A 20,204-nucleotide genomic window follows, 5' to 3' on the forward strand; every position below is an offset into this window, starting at 1 on the left:
TCTATAAATCTATACTGCAACCATCCTTTCCAAATTTATGTCCCATAATGTATATGTTATCCCAGTGGTGTGTAAACTATGGGGCGCGACCCCTCTGAGGCTTGCAGGATAAATTAAAGGGGTCCCGGCAATTTTTAAATAAAATTAGTTATTGTGTACATAAACACTAAAAAACATGTTGTTAAAATGACTTTTTCAATACTATAGGTATAGAGACCTTACTACTTGAACAAAATCTGAGATACGAATGAACCCTATTGCCACTCCATTTTTTAGGATGGTTTCATGTGTCATGCAGGTGGCTTTCTTACTTATTGTCCTTGTGGATAATATGCCTTAATTTGCTTACTAGCTATGAACACACAGAAAGCAGCTGACTAGTGACTTCTCAATATGTATTAATACTTCTCAGTACTACTCAACCTATGAACCATAATCCCTCTAGCTCTTAATTCGTGCTTCCTACAGCAAAAATTTCAGAAATTGCCTGAAGGCCAGAGGTGCGAATATGCGGTGGCAGTAAATAGCAAGTCTGTTGCACGCATGCTTCATTCTGCTTCGCAATTTGGTGTTTTCACTTCAACTGGGATGTGTTTTTCATTCTTCTGCTACTTTTCATATTATCGTTGTTTTTAAGAAGAAAAAAATATGTATATTTTACCATGGACAATTGGGCAATCAGAAAAAACAGTCGAGGAGTGATGAGTAGTAATGTTGCTACAGATACTTCAGAAACTGAAAGGGTACGAAATATATTGTGAAAATTTGGACACTAACATTATTTCAAGTGTAGTGCAACCACCAATTTCTGGTAGAGAGCCATCATATTCCAAATCAAAAAAGAATAGAAAATATCAAGAAGAATTTATGAAGTACGGCTTTAAGTGCTGTTGATAATGAGCAACATCCTTTGTGTGTAATATGTTACGAAAAACTGGCTAATGAAAGCATGAAACGTATTAAATAAAAAGACACTTGTATACGAAACATCCAGAGATAATGAAAAATACTGAATCCTTTTCAAAAGGCACACTGATGCCATACGTCTGAAATCGTTCAAGAAGAAACATACGGTTCCTTGTAAAGCTTTAAGGCATCGTTGAAAGTTTTATATTTAATAGGAAAAAATTTGAAATCACATACTATTGCTGAATCTCTTGTTCTCCCTGCTGCTATAAAAATGATTTCAATTATGCATGGGGAAAAGTACAGCAACGATTTAAATACCATTCCTCTATCCAGGGACAGTCTCGCAGCATATTACAGTTATTGCGGACAACATAAAATTCAGTTTATTAAATAGATTGAGAGAAAGTCCAATTTTTGCAATACAGTTCACAGATATTTAAAACCTTGCTCAACTTATTGTATATGTCAGATGAGGGAGAATTTTCTATTTTGCAAAGCTTTGGAAGGAAAAACGATGGGCGAGAAGATTTTTGATGTTATAAATATTTTCTTTCAAACAAATAATCTAACGTGGAACTGCTTTGCGATTTGTACAGATGATGTAGCTGCATTAACGGGATAAAATAAAGGTTTAAAAAACAAAATAGAGGAAATTGCTCCAAATATAGTTTTGAATCATTGCATTACACCAATGGTTTTCAACTGGAGGCCGTGTAATTTCGATTTAAGTTAAAGTTATTTTTTTTTTTTTTTGAAATTTATATATTTATTTCATTATAAAAAAGTGTACAGTATCCATTGTACCGTATCTTTTTAATTTTGTGGTAATCTATAATTGATCTTTATTTAGTACCTCTATATAAAAAATAAAACTATTATATAGGTATATATTAAAAGGTCGAAAACCACTGTGTTATTTCTTTTGGCCTAGGGGTCCATGAAAAATGACTGGGACACTAAGGGTGCCATGAACCGAGAAAGTTTGGGAACCTCTATATTACACATAGGGAAGCATTAGTAGCAAAGGAAATGCAAACTGATTTGCACAAAGTTTTGAAAGATGCGATAAGTGTGATCAACTTCATTAAATAGCAGACTCATGGATTTTCTTGAAGTAAATCAGCTCATCCATCAACAACAGTATGCTTATCGCTCTAAAAGATCCACTGATCTTGCAATTGTTGACTTCTGCTCAAGGATCATTGATAGTCTTGAAAAGGGTCACTATGCTATAGCACTGTTTCTTGACTTAACTAAAGCTTTTTGATTGCATAAACCATAATATTCTACTTAACAAACTCAATAATCTTGGCTTGAGAGGGAAAATTAACCTTCTCCTTGAAGACTACCTTACTGATCGGCCGTTTGTCGTATGAACAAATCAATCATACTCTGACAGCTGTTATTTCTCCAGGAGAGTACCTCAAGGCTCACTTCTCGGACCTATCCGATTTGTTCTTTACATCAATGAATTTCTCTCTCTTCTTCCATCTTCTCACCTAGTAGTATGCCGATGATATTTCCATCCTGATCAGATAAAGACCCTAATAAGCTTCAACTCAAAATCTCTGTCTTGCCCTCTGTGATGCATAATTGGCTTCAAAAGAATCAGCTTATACTGAATCCAAAAAATCAAAATACATAGTGTTCAGAATGAAAAAAAAAACCCCCACTAAATATTGATTTAGACGTAACATACAAAGAAAAAACTTGAAAGGGTGAATGAAACCAAGTTTCTCAGAATCTGAATAGATGATAAGCTAAGTTGGGTAAAACAAATGATAACCATATGAAAGAAAACTTTGTCACTAGCACGAATACTTGCCAGGGCATCTCCTTCCCTTCTCAGACTAGTATTCCTTTCTTTAATTCAGCTGCACCTCACCTATGAATTATCTCATGGGGTACCACCAGCCAAGAAAACCCTGAGAGAATCAACTCCATTCTCAATCGGTGCATTCGTTCAATTTTGAGTGTTCCCTGGAACGCATCAGTTAGTTTGAGATACCAGGAAGTGACTCCTCAGCATCTATCAACTGCTACAGAAAGCTGAGGTGATCCTTGTTTACAATGCTTTGAAGACAGGGTTTTCCCCCTCTCTTCAGATCCTTTTTCATAACCATAGAAGAAGAAATATCATACACTCTAAGAAATGAAGCCAACCTGAAGGTTCCACTTTTCAGAAAAGCAGAACCTTCTGGTCGTCAGAAAAATATAAAATACAGAGGCGCTAAAACCTGGAACAAACTTCCTGTAAAAATGAAAAATGTCACTTCACTGAACCGAACCGACTCAAGAAACTACTAATTGAACACATCACCAGGGATGTATGATTCAAATTACCTTCCACTCAACTCCTGGATTTTAAAACCACAGAGGAAATCATTATCAATATGAAAATAATGTACAAATGTTAAAGGAATCAGTTGGCAAATAGTTTGTAAATTTCTGTGCACATAACTTTTCTTTCCTTTCTTTTAAGTAGTGATGGTTTACGAAGTCTTCTGTAAAGAAATGTACAAAAAATTCCAATTTATTTATGTCTTTTCTGTTCAACATTACCTGTACAATTTCAGAACTGTATATTCGTATATTCATCATATTTTAAGGGAACACCCCCTAAAAAGCCATTGGCTCATGTGTTCTCCCTCCCTTTTTGCTATTATCTCCCAAAAAAGTGTAACATAAAATAGGGGTAAATAAATTATTATTATTAAAAAAGTAGAAGTTAAATAGCAGACTTTTCACAATGCTCTGTAACGAAATGGGATGAAACACTTCTTTTATATACGAAAATAGGTGGTTGTCCAGCGGTAAAGTGTTGAGACGTCTTTTTTGACCTCAAACATGAAGTTTTATTGTTTTTATCGGATAAAAATCAGAACCTTGCTCAATTGTTTACAAATCAAAAATGGCTTGGAAAACTTAGTTCCCTTGCTGATATATTTGAAAAACTTAATGATTTAAATCTTCAAGGACAGGGAACAAATATACTAATACTCAGTGATAACATATAAAACTTTCAAAAGGAAGCTTGATCTTTGGAAAATTGAATTTGAGCATAATAATACTGAAATATTCCCACGCTTTTCTGATTTTATAATATTGACATTTTACAATTTAGGGATATCATTGCAACCCACCTAACAATGCTAATTAAGAATTTTTCCAAATGATTTAATGTATCTCCAGAAAAAAAGTTGTATTGGATTCGTGATCCCTTTGCTTTTGATATTTCTTCATGTCCTGAAATTACCATGCAACAAAAGGAAGTTCTTGTCATCTGATGAAGCACTGCATGCTTTTTTCAAGACTACTTGGGAAAATTTTTGGCTTTCTCTTCGAGACTAGTATCCAGAATTATTGAAAATGGTGATACAAACATTGCTACCTTTGGGGTAGCAATTGTTTGTGTAAGATTGGTTCCTCAAAATTAACAGTTATAAAAACAAAAAAATCGGTCAACTACAGAGTGCCAGGCACTTGGTAGTTGACCGAAGTAGTTGAAGGGTCCATAGTTACGAATGGTCATTAGTGTATCTCAAATAGAGCTTTATGGTAACTGAAAAAGTTTCCAGTACCTTGGCTTGGCCTAAAACTGAGGAACAAACAAAAACGTTGTCTATTTGAGTCTTCCCAGTTGTTGTGAATGACAAGGGTGGGAGGCTTCTTCCTGGAGAAGCAATTAAGGTCTTGGGGGGGGGGGTGAAGCGACTGGCAGGTAAGGGCCATGCAAGACTCTGTGCAGGCGCCTCCCAACCACCGCTTCCTCAACACTGGCTCTCTAAGTACCTCCTTGCCGAGACAATTCCAGCTTTGAAAATTGTTAAAAAATACTTCTCGTCGCAAAATTTATAAATGACCTTTATAGAATTATTAACTAACTATTTAGCAACCTTTTTGTCATCAAAAGGAGAGTTACTTAGTGCAAAGAAAGCACGCTATCGAAGTGCAATAAAAAATTGTTTTTTTAATTTTAACACAAAAAGTAAATGATAGATTTCATTCAGAATAGTTTTCCCTTGATAAGCATCGAATAATGCATAGTTAATGTGATTTTAAAATTTTTAGCTCCATTAGCGACGGAAATAGGGGGGGGGGACATGAAAATTACTCACATTTTCCTGTCTGGCGCCATTTTTAATTTTAAAAATATTTTAAACTTATTCATTGAGCTCTTTCCAATGGTGTATAATAAGCTATAGGTTGTCGACATTTTTGTCCTCCCACATTTTACACCCCCCCATTTCTCAGACAAATTTTTGTCAACAACGATCAATATGGCGTTATATTGGCCCACATGATGTACAAACCCATGGAAAATTTCAAATCAATAGGTTGAGTGGTTCCAGAGATACAATGTTGTATTTTTTTGGTATTTGGGTTTTTTTTTTTTTTTTAGGAGCATTATCAACTAAGGCCATATTGCTCTGGTGCGGTGGTCATTCCCTGACCTTTCCGCATACTCCGTATTTGGTGGTGACGGGCTCGAACCCCGGTCTAATCAAGAAGCATGTGCTACGCACTGGTACTCCTTCCCACCTGGCTACGGAAGAGCCTTACAATGTTGTGACAGACGGACAGACAACAGAGTGACATTATAAGGGTCCTTCATTAGACTACGGATCCTAAAAAGCGTTCCAGACTTGATCCAGAAAATGACACGAGATTAGTAATTTCAAACGTTGCCCCAAATATGAACCAAATATTAACGGTTATCCAGGCTCATCCTTCTCATTAATGGTTTTGTTTTGTAATCTTAATTGAAGAATAAGAATTTGATTTGTTTTTACGGTATTCAATTAAAACACTAAACAATTATTTTAATGTGTACTAGGGGGCTTTGCCCCCTGCTTGTTGTGCTCGCTTCTTTTGATAAAATAAAATACTTATAGAAGCTTTCGACTGTGTGTGTCTCTTTCTCAGCTATGAATACATAAATACATTACTATATCTATATAATATTGATGTAGATACACCATAGACAACTCTTAAATAAAAACTACGATCGTAGTGTGAAAGGCATAATTTCATCTGTATCTCACATTGTGCTCATCCTTTACAACAAGTTACCTAGTATTGCACTACCCAGAATAAGTATCACTTCACTAATAGAGAAGACTATTGTCACTTATTCTCGGTGAACGCCACCACCCAGACAGCACCGTTTCAAAGCTAGTTGATTTTTCATCGGTGGGTGCCTTTCACACTACTTTAAGGGTTGTCTATGGTGTATCTACACCGATATTATATAGATATAAAATCTTAAATTCTTAAAATATTATACTTTGTTGCATTTAGTTTATTTAAATAAATATGTTACACATGGAAATCAAGCATGGTACTGTGTGGTCATGTTAGATAAACATAGCGCATGACCACACTAAAACAGAAGCTTGTTTTACCAAAGTAAAGCTTCTGTTACGTATTTTAGTATTTGTTACTTATTACCACGTAACCCGCATCCCTCTTCTCCCATTGGCTGAATAAATATCATTAGGAGGAAAATTATTTTAATGTATAGAAAGAAATTAAAATGGAAACAATTTTTTTTATTTTTTTCTCAGTACTCGAATAAAATTTTCTACTACATAATTCATAAAATGCCATTTTTCTTCTCTAAAACTCTGGTCATACTATCTCAGATTTTACATTGAGGTGGTTGTGTCAATTTTATATTTAATAAAGGGGTTTGCGAGCTAAATAAGTTTGCATGCCACTAAGTTATCCCATATAAAGTCTTAAACACTTCAATCTGGTCTCATCACTGATTCTTGGCTTATAGATGCTGCAATTATCAGAACTGAGATCTTTCTTAGTAAGAGCACCATTTTATATTCCAGACTACAGTAAACCCCTGCTATTTGCGGTATCTGTATTCGCGGTTTCGCGATCGCCGATTTAATATAAAATGAAACCTAAAAAATGTGAATTTTAAAGCGCCGTGAATATTTTCCGCCATAAAAAAAACATGGGAGTGGCTAAAATTATCTTTCCCGGTCAAAACAGCGCTCAGTGGGTGGGGGGAGAGGGGTGACAAAATCGCGAGCGTGGATGTTTCTCGCTAATCCTTGTTCAGTATGTGTTATGCGTTTGTCATGGAAGGTTTCGTCGTTTGCTTTTAATTTATATGTTTATAAATGGAATAAATTTATCAATTTATAAATTGATATGCTTACAAAAATGATAAATCTACCGTTTTGCAGTGTAAAACAGACTTTTTCGAGTGTGTTAACGGAAGAAAGTGACTTTATTGTGGACAAGTTCTTTCTAACCCCTACAAAAATATGGCTACGAATAACAAGGGAAATGTGAAAATATCAAAGAAGGTGATGAAAATATCAAAGAAAGACATTAGCGAATAAAATTGAGTTATTAGACAAAATTTCTAATGGTGAAAGTGTCTTCTCAGTGGCAAAACATTATAAAATCAATGAGTCAATGGTAAGATCAATCAAAAAATCGGAAGAAAAAATCCGCCGTAGTGTCCGTGAAAACACGCTAATTGTTTCAAAAATTTGCTCTGTAACTCGTGATGTTAAATTAGAAAAAATGGAAAAAGCTTTAAATCTGTGGATAGAAGACCGAACTCAAAATAAAATTCCGTTAAGTTCACTCATCATTCGCGAAAAGGCAAAACTCCTTTATCAACACTTTAGCGAAACTGGTGATAGCACTGGCGGGATGTTTTTATTGCTAGCAAGCAAAGGCGATGGTTTGAAAGATTTGTTTGAAATTTCTAATAAATATTACATTTAATATTAAATTGTTTCTTATTTTCATTTCGATGCCATATGCTTGCATTTCATTATGTACTGTCTATTATGAAGGTACATATAATACATACATAGACAAAATTTTAGACTACTACTACTACTAGTTTTTCTTATATATTTCATACTTTGGAACGGAACACCTTTATTACTATGGGAGCCATAACTCAGTATTCGCGTTTTCGGTATTCGCGACATTTCTCGGGAACGTAACCCCCGCGAATAGCGGGGGTTTACTGTAATGTTGCTGCTCTTCTCTGCATCCATTTCAACCTTCTTAAATAAGATATCACTTAAATCGAGATGTAGCTTATTACCTTACACAATGGGATAATCCTCTATCTCTCCCTGCTAAAAAATTGGTGTGTATATATATATATAAAAAAGGTAAACTGCAGCCATTATCAACCCACTGCAGGATGGAAGCCTCCTCAACAATTCATGCTGAGGGAAAATGGACCATAATCTGCCATGCTGGTCCAGTGCGGGTTTTTATCAGTCAGGGGCTTAAACCCTAGTCTATTCAAAGAGCATGTGCTATTGCACTCCTGCACATGACCACTTGGCTACAGAAGCCGGTATACAGGGTGTCTCAAAAATACACGGCATAACTTCATGAATGAGTTCCTCATATGTAGACAACAAAAATATTTTATATCAACATAGTTCCGGAAATGTTTGGTTTCCGAGTTTTGAAGGTCTGTCTATGACACTTAACTGTTCACATCACCTTATAGTAACTGTTATAGTGCCTGAATACAGACCTCACATCGACGTCTCATGGACTTGCGAAGATGATGCCAAATTCCTGTCATGTTTCGTATTGTCTCACAACCTGCAAGTGGGTTTTCCTCAGCCCATACATGCTGATTGTGAAAGTTTTGGATTCCGTCTCGTGTGAACTGTGCTTCACCTGTGAATATCACTAAGGCAGGAAAATTAGGAGTTGTACCACACTGCTGCAAGGACGACTGGCAGAACATTACTCGTGCAGGGTAATCTGCTGGCGACAAGGACTGTACCCCTTGCAGATGGTAAGGATACAGATGGTGTTCTCGCAACACTCCAAATAGTTGAACGTTGAGCAGCCAGTTGCATTGCTATTCTGTATGTGCTGATTGCAGGAGTGGCATGCACAACATCCAAAATCTCCTCCTCTACTTCAGGAGCCATAGATCTCGGTCGTCCTCTGTCGGCAGCACGAGGTGTAAAGGTCCTATGTTCACAAAGGTGGCAATGGATACCTTCAAACGTTTTCCTGTCTGGACATCGTTCTGGGAACCTTTCATGGTACAAACGACGAGCCTCCAGAGCATTGCCATCCACCAAACCGTACATAAAGTGCATATGTGCTTGCTCGTGATTTGAGTACATGGTCGGAATGGAAAACCACCAGATTCTGTCAGTACCATGTGATGAAGGAAATCACCTGTGGGAGATAAGACATTCTGGTTAATAACTCAGAAACCATGCATTTCTGGAACTATGTTGTTGATATAAAATATTTTTATTGTCTACATATGAGGAACTCATTCCTGAAGTTATGCAGTGTATTTTTGAGACACCCTGTATATTGATAGAAGCCCCATGAACCCCCTATCTACACTTCTCAGAAAACAGTGTCAGTACAATTAACCCAAGTCTTTTTCACTGTCCATAACATACAGTTTGGTACTACCCATATGATATGGTTGTTTACCAATGGTACCTTATGTTTATCAATATTAAACCTTGACGGAGTTTACTTATGCATGGGTAATACACACACATCATTTCTACTACCCAAGGTAGTTTTATTACATCGTTTTAATTATATCTCATATTGTGAATACCTTCACAATGAGTTGCCATGGTATTCCACTATCTTGAATATATAACGCTTAACCTGTGGCGAAGACTATTGTTACTTATTCTTGGCAGATACCACCACCCATACAGCACCGTTTAAAGGCTTTTTGGCCTCTCTTCAATGGGTGGGTAGGTACCCTGTTGTTGCAATAGTGACAGCTCAGTTATACTTCATAACTGGGTCGTCACTATTGCAACAACAGGGTATCTACCCACTCATACACCAAAAAGACTTCGAACGGTGCTGTCTGGGTGGTACTATCTGCCTAGAATAAGTAACAATAGTCTTCTCCATACATAGGTGAAGAGTTACTTTTATCGGGGCAGTGCAATACCAAGGCAACTCATTGTAAAGGTATCCACAATATGAGATATAATTAAAACGATGCAACAAAACTACCTTGGTAGTATAAATGATGTATGTGCAGTACCGATGCATAAGTAAACTTCTTCGTACTCTGAGGCATTCAGCTAAGAAATATCTTTTAATGTTAAACCTTACTTGCCATTTTTCAGCCCATCTGCCTAATTTATCCAGGTCTTGTTGGAGTAGCATACCCTGATTACTATCATTAAGCTTTCTGCCCATATCTGTATTATCTACAAACTTAGATACTGAACTTGATATGCCTACATCAGTATTATTGATATAGGCAAATCAAGTTCAGTTCAGTTCAAGGCTTAATAAATATTAAAAATAGTAAGGATTCCAACACAAAACCCTGAGGGACCACACTCGTATCATTAGCTGATGAAGAGTAGTGATCATTAATAATATATGGTTGTTCACGTGGAAAAGTATCAAAAGCTTCACAGAAATCTAATTATATGTTAACATCCAACCCCACAGGACAGCTTTTTCAGGGATGGGATACACTTGAACAGAAGGGGATGTCAAGAATATTTGCTGATGCCATCGATGGAGCATTAGGTGGGTCAGAAAACTGGTAGTTTTGGGAGGGAGAATACAAAGACAAATAGATTAACAGAAGTTGCAGGCAGCAGTGAAAGTGCACTGCTTTTATTGGGATATGCAGCAGCTGGGAAAGAAGAGTATTGGAGATTACAAGACCTGCTGGGGATCCTCACAAGACAAGCAAATACATGAACTGTGTTAGGCAAGCAGAAATGTGCATATGTACTTGAATGTACACTAATGCTAGAAGTATGGCAAACAAATTTGATGAATTTAAAGTACTGGTTAGGTCATCAAATGCAGATGTAGGGTTACTGGAAAAAAGGTGCCACTCAGACACGCAATGTAGAATTTGAATATGGTGAGTACAATGTGCACAGAAAAGGGGTGGGAGGGGGGAATCAGTTATGCTCTTGGTTAAGAAGCACAGTTTAAGGCATGCTACCCAGTAATGCTATTGGCCAAAGCAATGTTAAGTTGATTTGGTGTGATCCAAGCACCAGAAAAATAAAAATGAGCAGTGTGTTATAAGCCAAATGAATGTGATAAGAATAACAAACTACAGAGACAAATTAGGTAGGCCAGTAAATCAAAATGTCTTGTAAAATGGGCAATTTTACTATTCCAGATAGACTAGATATCGACTATAGTTTGTGGATTGGTCACACACAACAGAATGACTTTCTGCTGTTGGATGACCGTTTTCTACATTACTTGATGCAAAAAATAATTTTGACATCATGTACCTACATTTCAGAAAAATCGATTCATACTGTTCAGATAAAAGACTGCTACACAAACTGGAGTAGAGTGGCATTAGGGGCAAGTTACTGTTATGGATAAAGGGATAGCCAAGTGGCAGAAGATAGAGTGATTATCAATGGGCACTGCTCTTCTTGGAATAATGTTGGTAGTTGAATACCCTAGTGCTGGGCCCATTGTTGTTTATGATATTTATTAATGATGCTGATGAAGGCATATTGGGCTTAATGTCTGTTTGCAGATGATACAAAGCTTGGCAGGGTGGTTAATGACAGTAATCAGGGTGCTACTACAACAAAATCTGGAAAAATTAGGCAGATAGTGTGGGAAGTAGCAAATGAAATTAACACTGAAAATTGCAAGGTACTACATATGGGTAACAGCAATACCAGATTAATGTATCAACTGTATAGTACCATAGTCAGCAGTGTTCTCCCCGGAAAATTTTGCCAGCCAGGTGGCATTATGAAGTGTAATACTTCACAATATTATAAAATTTTCTGTTATTTATAAATGTGACTTAAGCAAACCAGAGCAAAAATTAATTGCATAATTTAACATTATATGCTCCTGTCGCATTGACCTCAATTGCATAGTATGTTCAAATTAATATTGATCGAGAGCAGTGAGCAGTACCGCGAGAATTGCTTAAATTTTAGCCGGGCGGTCAGTTAAATTCACCGGGTGGTGCACCCATTCGATAGGTCCTGGGGAGAACACTGCTCAGGGTAATGGGAAATGAAAAAAAGCTGGGGACAATTATGCAGTCAGATATGAATTTATCTGAGCAGTGCAGACAGGCTGCCAGGACAGCTTGTGGGATTTTGTCAACGATATATATATATATATAGGAATTTCGCTAGCAAGGAAAAGGAAGTGATTATTCCATTGTATAAGGCAGTGGTTTTCAACCAGGGTGCCGCAACATTCCAGGGGTGCCACGTAATTTGGGTTTAAGTTACTTAAACTTATTTTTTTAAATTTATATATTTATTTCATTATAAAAAGGTGTACGGCATCTTTTTAATTTTGTGGTGATCTATATGTTGTTTTGGTTTTTAGGAGCATTAGCAACTAAGGCCATATTACTCCGGCATATGCGGTGGTCATTCACTGACCTTTCCGCATCTTCCATATTTGGTGGTGACGGTGGTGATCTATAATTGATGTTTATTTAGTACCTCTATATAAAAAAATAAAATTATACCGTGTGTATATATATATATAATTTCTGTTATGAACTGTAATTTTGTTTATAGCTATATTATTGTAATAACTATCATATAACATATTTTTTAATATTATATATATATATATATATATATACAGGAAGAAAATTGAGTAGGGGTGCCACAAAATAAAATAAATTACTTAAGGGTGCTATTATTAAAAAAAAGGTTGAAAACCACTGGTATAAGGCAATGGTTGGGCCACATCTTGTTGTTTTTGGTTTTTTTTTTTTTTTTTTTTTAGGAGCATTAGCAACTAAGGCCATATTGCTCAGGGGATATGCGGTGGTCATTCCCTGACCTTTCCGCATCCTCCGTATTTGGTGGTCACGGGCTCGAACCCCGGTCTAATCAAGAAGTGTGTGCTACGCACTGCTGCTCCTGCCCACCTGGCTACGGAGTTGCTGCCACATCTTGAGTACTACATACATGTCTGGAGGCCTCATTTTAGAAGGATTAATCTGCTGGAATAGGTACAGAAAAGAGCGAGATTAGTGAGGATAACAAAAAGGTGCTCTTACCAACAAACGCTTCAGATTTACAAATTGCAGCATCTCGCGATTAGGCACCTGTGAGGAGTCTCATTGAGGTGTTTAAGGCTCTGAATGGATTGGGTAAGCTAAATGTTGATGACATCCTTACAACGTTCAGACAATACACATAAGGGACAAATTTAAACTGAGGAAGGATGGTTGCAGGATAGATGTGCAAAAATTTGCTTTCAGTCAGAGGATAGTTGACTGTAAGAACACACTTCCATCTGGTGTTGCAGAAGTGCGTAGTTTGAATAAATTTAAGGAACAATTAGAAAAATTAACAGAAGCGATGGGCAGGTAATGTTGGATTTTTTTTTTTTTCTGCTAATGTTCTATAACCTTGCTTCCTTGCATCATTTTCCAACACTAATATTAATTTTTTTTTTGCATTTAGTTGCTTTTTGACTACCACAGACACACTAATCACACTTATCAGACAAGATCTCCAACAAAACAAATCCATGCTATGATTGCCACATAACTATATTCCTGCCAAGATGGTCCTCAGTATATCTTAAATCATGACTATTATTTTCCCTACAAAGTGAGTACTTAGACCTGTAAGTCAAGCTTACAGGTCTAATTACTCACTTTGTCCTTTCATTCCCTTCATTAATAGGAAGCCACTTTTACTTCTCCACTCTGCAGAGACAACCCCCAAATCCAAGGATACTTTCATAATTATGGTCCAACATTTGCTTACACTTTTGCTCCTTTTAATATAGTGGGACATATCCCAACAGCTCAGGTGCCTTATTTGCTTTTAGCATCAAAAATTTCTCTGCCCACTTCCTTTTAGTTATAAAATCATTTAACTCCTAGTTAGAATTAGGAGTATGTCTAGTATCTTGATCTCTAAAAACTTCTTTGTATTTGAATGAACAGGGCTACAAAGGTAACGCTGACACATTTAAATATTTCCTAAGGAACTCATTCATTGATTCTTACAAACATGAACTTTTTGCACTCATATTCTTAGAAAACATTCTTATTTAACCAAATGTTTAATATGTTCTCCATTTTGACAAAAAAGTTACTGAAGGCGTATCCTAATGTTTATAATGACAAGCACACACCATTATTTTCCAATACAATTTTGGCTATTAAGTCCACAACTGTAGCAGGCTTCCTGTGGAACACCTCATTCCAGAAACCTCACAAGAAGTCACCTAAACCTCTAAGTCACCTCTAAGTCCGGACTTAGAGGTGACCAAAGATATTTGCAGTTGTGACTATCACAATAATGACATGACAATATGCAGTGGCCAAAAGCAGTGTGCAAAAACTCATTACAGCTGTAAGCAATATGACACCACCTTGTATTAACCACTGGGGATCCACGGAAAGAAAGCCACAACTGCAGAAAGTCATTCTGAAGTTTATACAGGTATTGCTTTGAGTAAATAGTGTCACTGATGGTACTACTCACAATGCAGTGGTGGAATTATTATATTTCACAAAAGGTTTGGGAAGCAAGCACTTAGGAGTAAGGAACAGAAAGAGCCATTTTACTGAAATTATTATTTTACCAAAGGAACTTAACAATTATATGGGTAGCAACAAATTTGTGGAAATGTATTTCAGACTTCTCAAACGAGAAGTCTGAAATTAAATTTAACTGAATTTGACAGTTGGTACGTTTCTCTTGGGTGACTGCTACTCATATGCAGTACTTTGCATCTGTCAGTGCAGTACTTGCACTTGGCATAGATGAACAACATTCTGTATTCCAAGTTCCATCTATTCTTCTTCTGCCCCTCCACAAGGTCGCTTTCCCTCTATGGCTACTTTTCTCATAATAAGCATCATCTAAAAAGCAGGTGTTGTGCATTTTCAGAGATATTCCAAGTTCATGAGCTACTTTTCTTGTTGCCTTTACTGATCTATGTTGCATTGCAACTCTGAAGGCTTCATTCCAAGGCTCCAAGTTCCATCTATTCTTCTTCTGCCCCTCCACAAGGTCGCTTTCCCTCTATGGCTACTTTTCTCATAATAAGCATCATCTAAAAAGCAGGTGTTGTGCATTTTCAGAGATATTCCAAGTTCATGAGCTACTTTTCTTGTTGCCTTTACTGATCTATGTTGCATTGCAACTCTGAAGGCTTCAACATTTTCTGCCGAAGTCTTCAGGGTTGCCATGCAAGGTTACTTTTGTTACTTTGCACAGCTTTCCTCTTCAAACTGCTGGGATAAATGAAGTATTTCATTTCATGATGTGCATCTTAACCAAGATGCAAATCATGTTATCAATTTCACCTCTGTTTACAACTGCCATTAAACTATTAATGTGCATCCCACCCCCCTTGGCAGATTAACATTTTTCTTGCATATCTTAACACTGCCTTGATAGCATCAGCAAATATTCTTGCATTTCTTCTATTAAGTGCATCCTATCCCTGTAAAAACAGTCCATCCTGTTAAATGAAAGCCACGCTAAGAAGTAATTCTACCCATGAACTTTACATAATCTTTCAGGCCCAAATCAATTTACAGCAGCCTCGTCATGTACTTCCTCCAATTATGCTCAGGCAAAATTCCACACTTTTGAATTTAATCCTAATCTGCTGCTTTTTCTCAACAATTTTCAATACCTATAAAGTAACTCCTGGGGGTAATTATATACAAGAGCAGATTGCTAGGTTCAATGGGGTTTTTAAGGAGTGAGAGATAATCTTGGTTATGTTTGTTTTTATTTTTTTTAATGAAGGAGGCCAGATAACATAGAAGTCTAGCAAAACAAAAAATAAATAAAATATAATAACATAGTAAAATAAATAAATTAAATGCTATCCATATAAGACGCTGTTCGTGAATAATTACCACTGCAACTTTTAACTAAAAAAAGTGGAAATAGTATTATAACGCACAATGCGTATATATTTTAAAACTTCGTCTACCATTTCTTTCAAATAATTTTGAATATTCCGAAACAAAATTCCCGAGGCCACTTCAATTTCAAATTTGTGTTTATGTGTCATTTCACAAGTGACAAATAGAACTCCTAATATACTTACAAAGATATAGCAGGAAAGAATTAAACAAACACCTTCCGTCGTATTTTTTTTTTTTTTTTTTTTGTTAACTCACGCTGATTGCTGATATCTTTGTTTAGACGATCGTTCTTTTCCCAAAATTATACTAGAATAAATAAATTACTCTTCTTCAACTGTTATTTTATGCTACCAAATTTAAGCTCTGTTCCATTATTATGCATCTTTTCCCGTCGCAGAAAGCATTGCTAACCCTCTCTAGTTATAGGGCGCCTCAGCAAATATATGGAGGTGGAATCGTTGTCCAAAATTGAATAAGAAATACATTTAAAAAAGAAAAAAATATAAAAAAAATGTTAAACGAAGTACTGTACCTGGAATTATATTTAGTAACAAATGGGGTTCTTTTTTTTTTTTTCAGTGAAAAACATGCATAACAAACATTTCTTTAATGCAATAAGGCGTTGGTAATTTTATAATATTATCATAAGCCAGCCTCAATAGGTGCTGGTCCCAAGCCTGGATAAATGGTGAGGGTAGGCGCCAGGAAGGGCATCCGGCCGTAAAAAAAACTATGCCAAAACAAAAGAAAATGATAGAATGACGGAAAATAGATGTGGAATGGCTAGGGCGTACCCCATAAGCGACGCACAGTCACGTCGCCCGGAAACTGTGAGAAAAAGGTCAGGGCTACCGAACAAAGGACGGGTTCAGTTAAAGAAGTTAGTCCAGCAAGAGAAGAAGAAGAGGATGAAAAGTATTAGAAAAGAACATTGAACATTGGAACTATGAATGGAAAGAGTAGAGAGATTGTGGATTTGATGCAAAGAAGAAGAGTGAAGATCCTATGCCTACAAGAGACAAGGTGGGAGGGAAATAAAGCAAAAGAACTAGGTGAAGGGTACAAGTTGTTCTTTAGGGGACGGATGAGAGAGGAAGAAATGGAGAAGGCATTGTAGTTGATAAGGAGTTCAAAGATGGAGTGTGTGAGGTTAACAGAAGGAGTGACAGGATTATGAGCATCAAACTGGAAGTGGGTGGACAATTCACGACAATAGTATGTGCGTATGCCCCGCAAGTAGGATGTGGGGAAGAAGAAAAGGTCAGTTTTTGGATGGAAATGGATCAAGTGGTCATGGCAATACCTGAGAAGGAGAGGTTCATTGTTGGGGGTGACTTAAATGGACATTTAGGAAGAAGCCAGAGAGAGGAAGGAAGAGTGTATGGAAGGTGGATATTTGAGGAAAGAAACAGAGAAGGGGAGAGGATAGTAGAACATGCAGTGGCATTCGACCTGGCGATAGTTAACACCTACTTTGAAAAGAAAGAGAGCCAGCTGATAACATACAAGAGTGGGAAAAGGACAAGCCAGATTGACTATATCATGTGCCGTAGGAGGCATCTAAAGGAAATGAGGAACAGCAAGGTGATAAACAGAGAAAGTGTGTCTGCACAACATAGATTGCTCGTGGTCGATTGGGAGGTTGCAGTGGACAAAAGTAGGAAATATTCAAGACAGGGGGAGAAAATGATAAAACGGTGGAGATTGAAAGAGGAGCGTTGGAAGAAAGAGTTTACGAAAAAGGTGCTAAAAGGAATAAAGTTACCGGAGGACGTGCAAGAGTGGTGGAAGTTAAATAGTTATATCATAAGGAAAGTTGCAGAAGAGTTGTTGGGAAAAACAACAGGAAAGGGAGTGCGGGAGGGAAACGAGGCCTGGCGGTGGAATGAGGAAGTGCAAGCGGTGATAAAACAAAAGAAGGAGAAGAAGAAATGATGGGATTTAACAGGTAGCCAGGAAGACAAAGAAGCATATAAATTAGCAAATAAGGAGGCAAAAGGGGCTGTGGCAATAGCAAGGGCAGTAGACGAGGCCTATGGGGAACTGGAAAGGAAAGATGGAGATAGGCAATTGATGAGAATAGCCAAAGCGAGAGCCAAGGCATCAAAGGAATTCTCATCAATAAAACAGATTAAAGGTGAGAGGGGAGTGGTTATACAGGACAAGGAGAAGGTTAAGGAAAGGCGGAGAGACTATTTTAAGAAGTTACTAAATTAGGAAAACCCAAGAGCACCATACGAGGATGGAGAAACGAATGAAAGAGTAGCGGAAGGCATAAGCAGGAAAGAAGTGGAAAGAGCACTCTGAAAAATGAAGAGGGGGGAAAAGCAGTAGGTGCTCATCAGATACCATTAGAGGTATGGAGAAGTCTGGGAGAAGAAGGGATCGATATTCTATGGGTCTTTATGGAAAACCTGTCGCAGCAGGAGAAGATACCCGATTAGTGGAGGGAAAGTATACTGTGTTAATCTATAAAGGAAAGGGGGATGTGCAGGAATGTGGGAACTATAGGTGAATAAAGTCAATGTCTCGCTCGATCAAGATCTGGGAAAGAATTGTGGAAGGAAGGATAAGGCAGGAGACGGTAATAGGAGAGGAACAGTTTGGTTTCATGGCGGGAAGAGGAACAACAGATGCAGACTTTGCTTTAACGCAGGTGATGGAAAGATACAGGGAGATGCAAGTAGAGTTGCACATGGTGTTCATAGACCTGGAAAAAGCATATGATAGCGTGCCCAGACAAGAGGTATGGCGATGCATGAGGGAGAAGGGTGCATCAGAAAAGTACATAAGGCTTGTGAAGGAAATGTACGAGGGAGCAGTGACTCAAGCTAAGAGTAGTGTAGGTATGACTGAGGGGTTCTCTGTAGAAGTTTGACTGCACCAGGGATCAGCTCTCAGTCCATATCTGTTTGATCTGGTAATGGATGTGTTGGTGAGAGAAGTGAAGAGTAGAGTACCATGGAGTATGCTGTTCGCGGATGATATTGTACTGTGCGAACCATCTCAAAGAAACGTAGTGAAGAAATTAGAGGAATGGAGGAAAGCGTTGGAAGAGAGAGGCATGAGGATAAGTAGAACAAATACAGAATATATGCTATTAAATGGAGAAGATGAGAGAGCTCTATAAAACTGCAGGAGGAAAAGCTACCATCAGTTTTGAAATTTAAGTATCTGGGATCGAACGTTGAGAAATACAGCAGAGTGCAATGTGGTTGAACTGGAGAAAGATGAGTGGGGTGCTGTGTGATAAGAAAGTAAATTGTAAAATGAAGGGAAGAGTGTATAAAACTGTGGTTAGACCCACATTTATGTACGGTGCTGAGCCATGGGCAATTACAAGGGCCCAGGAGAAAAAGATGGAAGTGGCGGAGATGAGGATGCTAAGATGGATGTGTGGTGTGACGAGGAAGGACAGGATAAGAAACGACTACAAAAGAGGTACGGTTAAGGTGGGGCCTCTGAGTAAAAATATGCAGGAATCTAGGTTGAGGTAGGTTGGACATGGGGAACGAAGAAGTGAGGAGTATGTGGGGAAGAGGTGCGAAAAGTTGGAGGTGATAGGGAAAAGGAAGAGGGAGAAACCTAAGCTGAGATGGAAGGACAAGGTGGCAGAGGATTTAAAAGAGAGAGGAAGCCCAGGATAGGGAGGATTGGAGGAAAAGAATTAAGGACGGAAATGCTGACCCCATATAAATGAGGGAAGAAGGCGAAGATAAAGAAGAATTTTAATAGTATTATCGTCTCTAGAATTAACTGGCATTAGTTTTATTTTTTTTATTGTTATTGGGCTCTGCGCGTTAAGCAGAGAGGTATCGTCACCGTACTCCCCACACTAGGTGGAAAAGACTCAGATTCGAATCCCTTCAATGACGCCAGGAACTCTTGTGTGCTTTTTCACTCCATAGTTGAGGTAGTCGGTCTCAGACGTAGATATCAAGGTTTTCCCGTAGAAATTGGGGGGAAGCTGTCCAGAAAAACAGGTAAATCGACCAGAGAACACACGAAATTTGCGGGCATTAGCAGTAGTAGTGGGCCACTGCTACTACTAATGCTTTCTTGCATCACATGCGAATAGTAGTGGCAGGTGATGCAAGAAAGCAAGTGTATGAGCTTATCCAGCATCAGCCAAAAGAAAAAAAAATTCACACAACCATTCCCTCTAAATGGTTGTACAGTTCCTCCTTAAATTTATTTAACCTATCAGCTATCACAACGACAGATGGAAGTTTGTTCCAGCAATTAACCACCAACTGGCTAATGGCAAATTTCCGCACTTCTATTCTACATCTGTCTTTTCTTAATTTGAATTTATGCACCCTTAGGTTCGTAATCTGAACAAGTGGAAGGATCCCATCAGAATTCAGAGTGCTCAACCCCTTCAAGGCCTTATACACCT

General features: G+C 37.6%; 1 protein-coding gene across 1 annotated transcript in view; it reads right to left on the reverse strand.

Annotated features, from left to right (window-relative positions):
• The window catches only part of LOC150082098 (ras-related protein Rab-30-like), a 58,752-nt gene extending 42,651 nt beyond the window's left edge, over positions 1 to 16,101 (reverse strand). The window contains exon 1 of the mRNA XM_090379966.1: positions 16,061 to 16,101. The gene's annotated coding sequence lies outside the window, so the exon portion shown is untranslated. The remainder of the gene's footprint in view (positions 1 to 16,060) is intronic.
• Between the last annotated feature and the right edge of the window lie 4,103 nt (positions 16,102 to 20,204).

This window comes from Mastigoproctus giganteus, chromosome 8 (genome assembly GCF_048544385.1).
Source record: "Mastigoproctus giganteus isolate SK-2022 chromosome 8, ASM4854438v1, whole genome shotgun sequence".
Taxonomy (NCBI): domain Eukaryota; kingdom Metazoa; phylum Arthropoda; class Arachnida; order Uropygi; family Thelyphonidae; genus Mastigoproctus; species Mastigoproctus giganteus.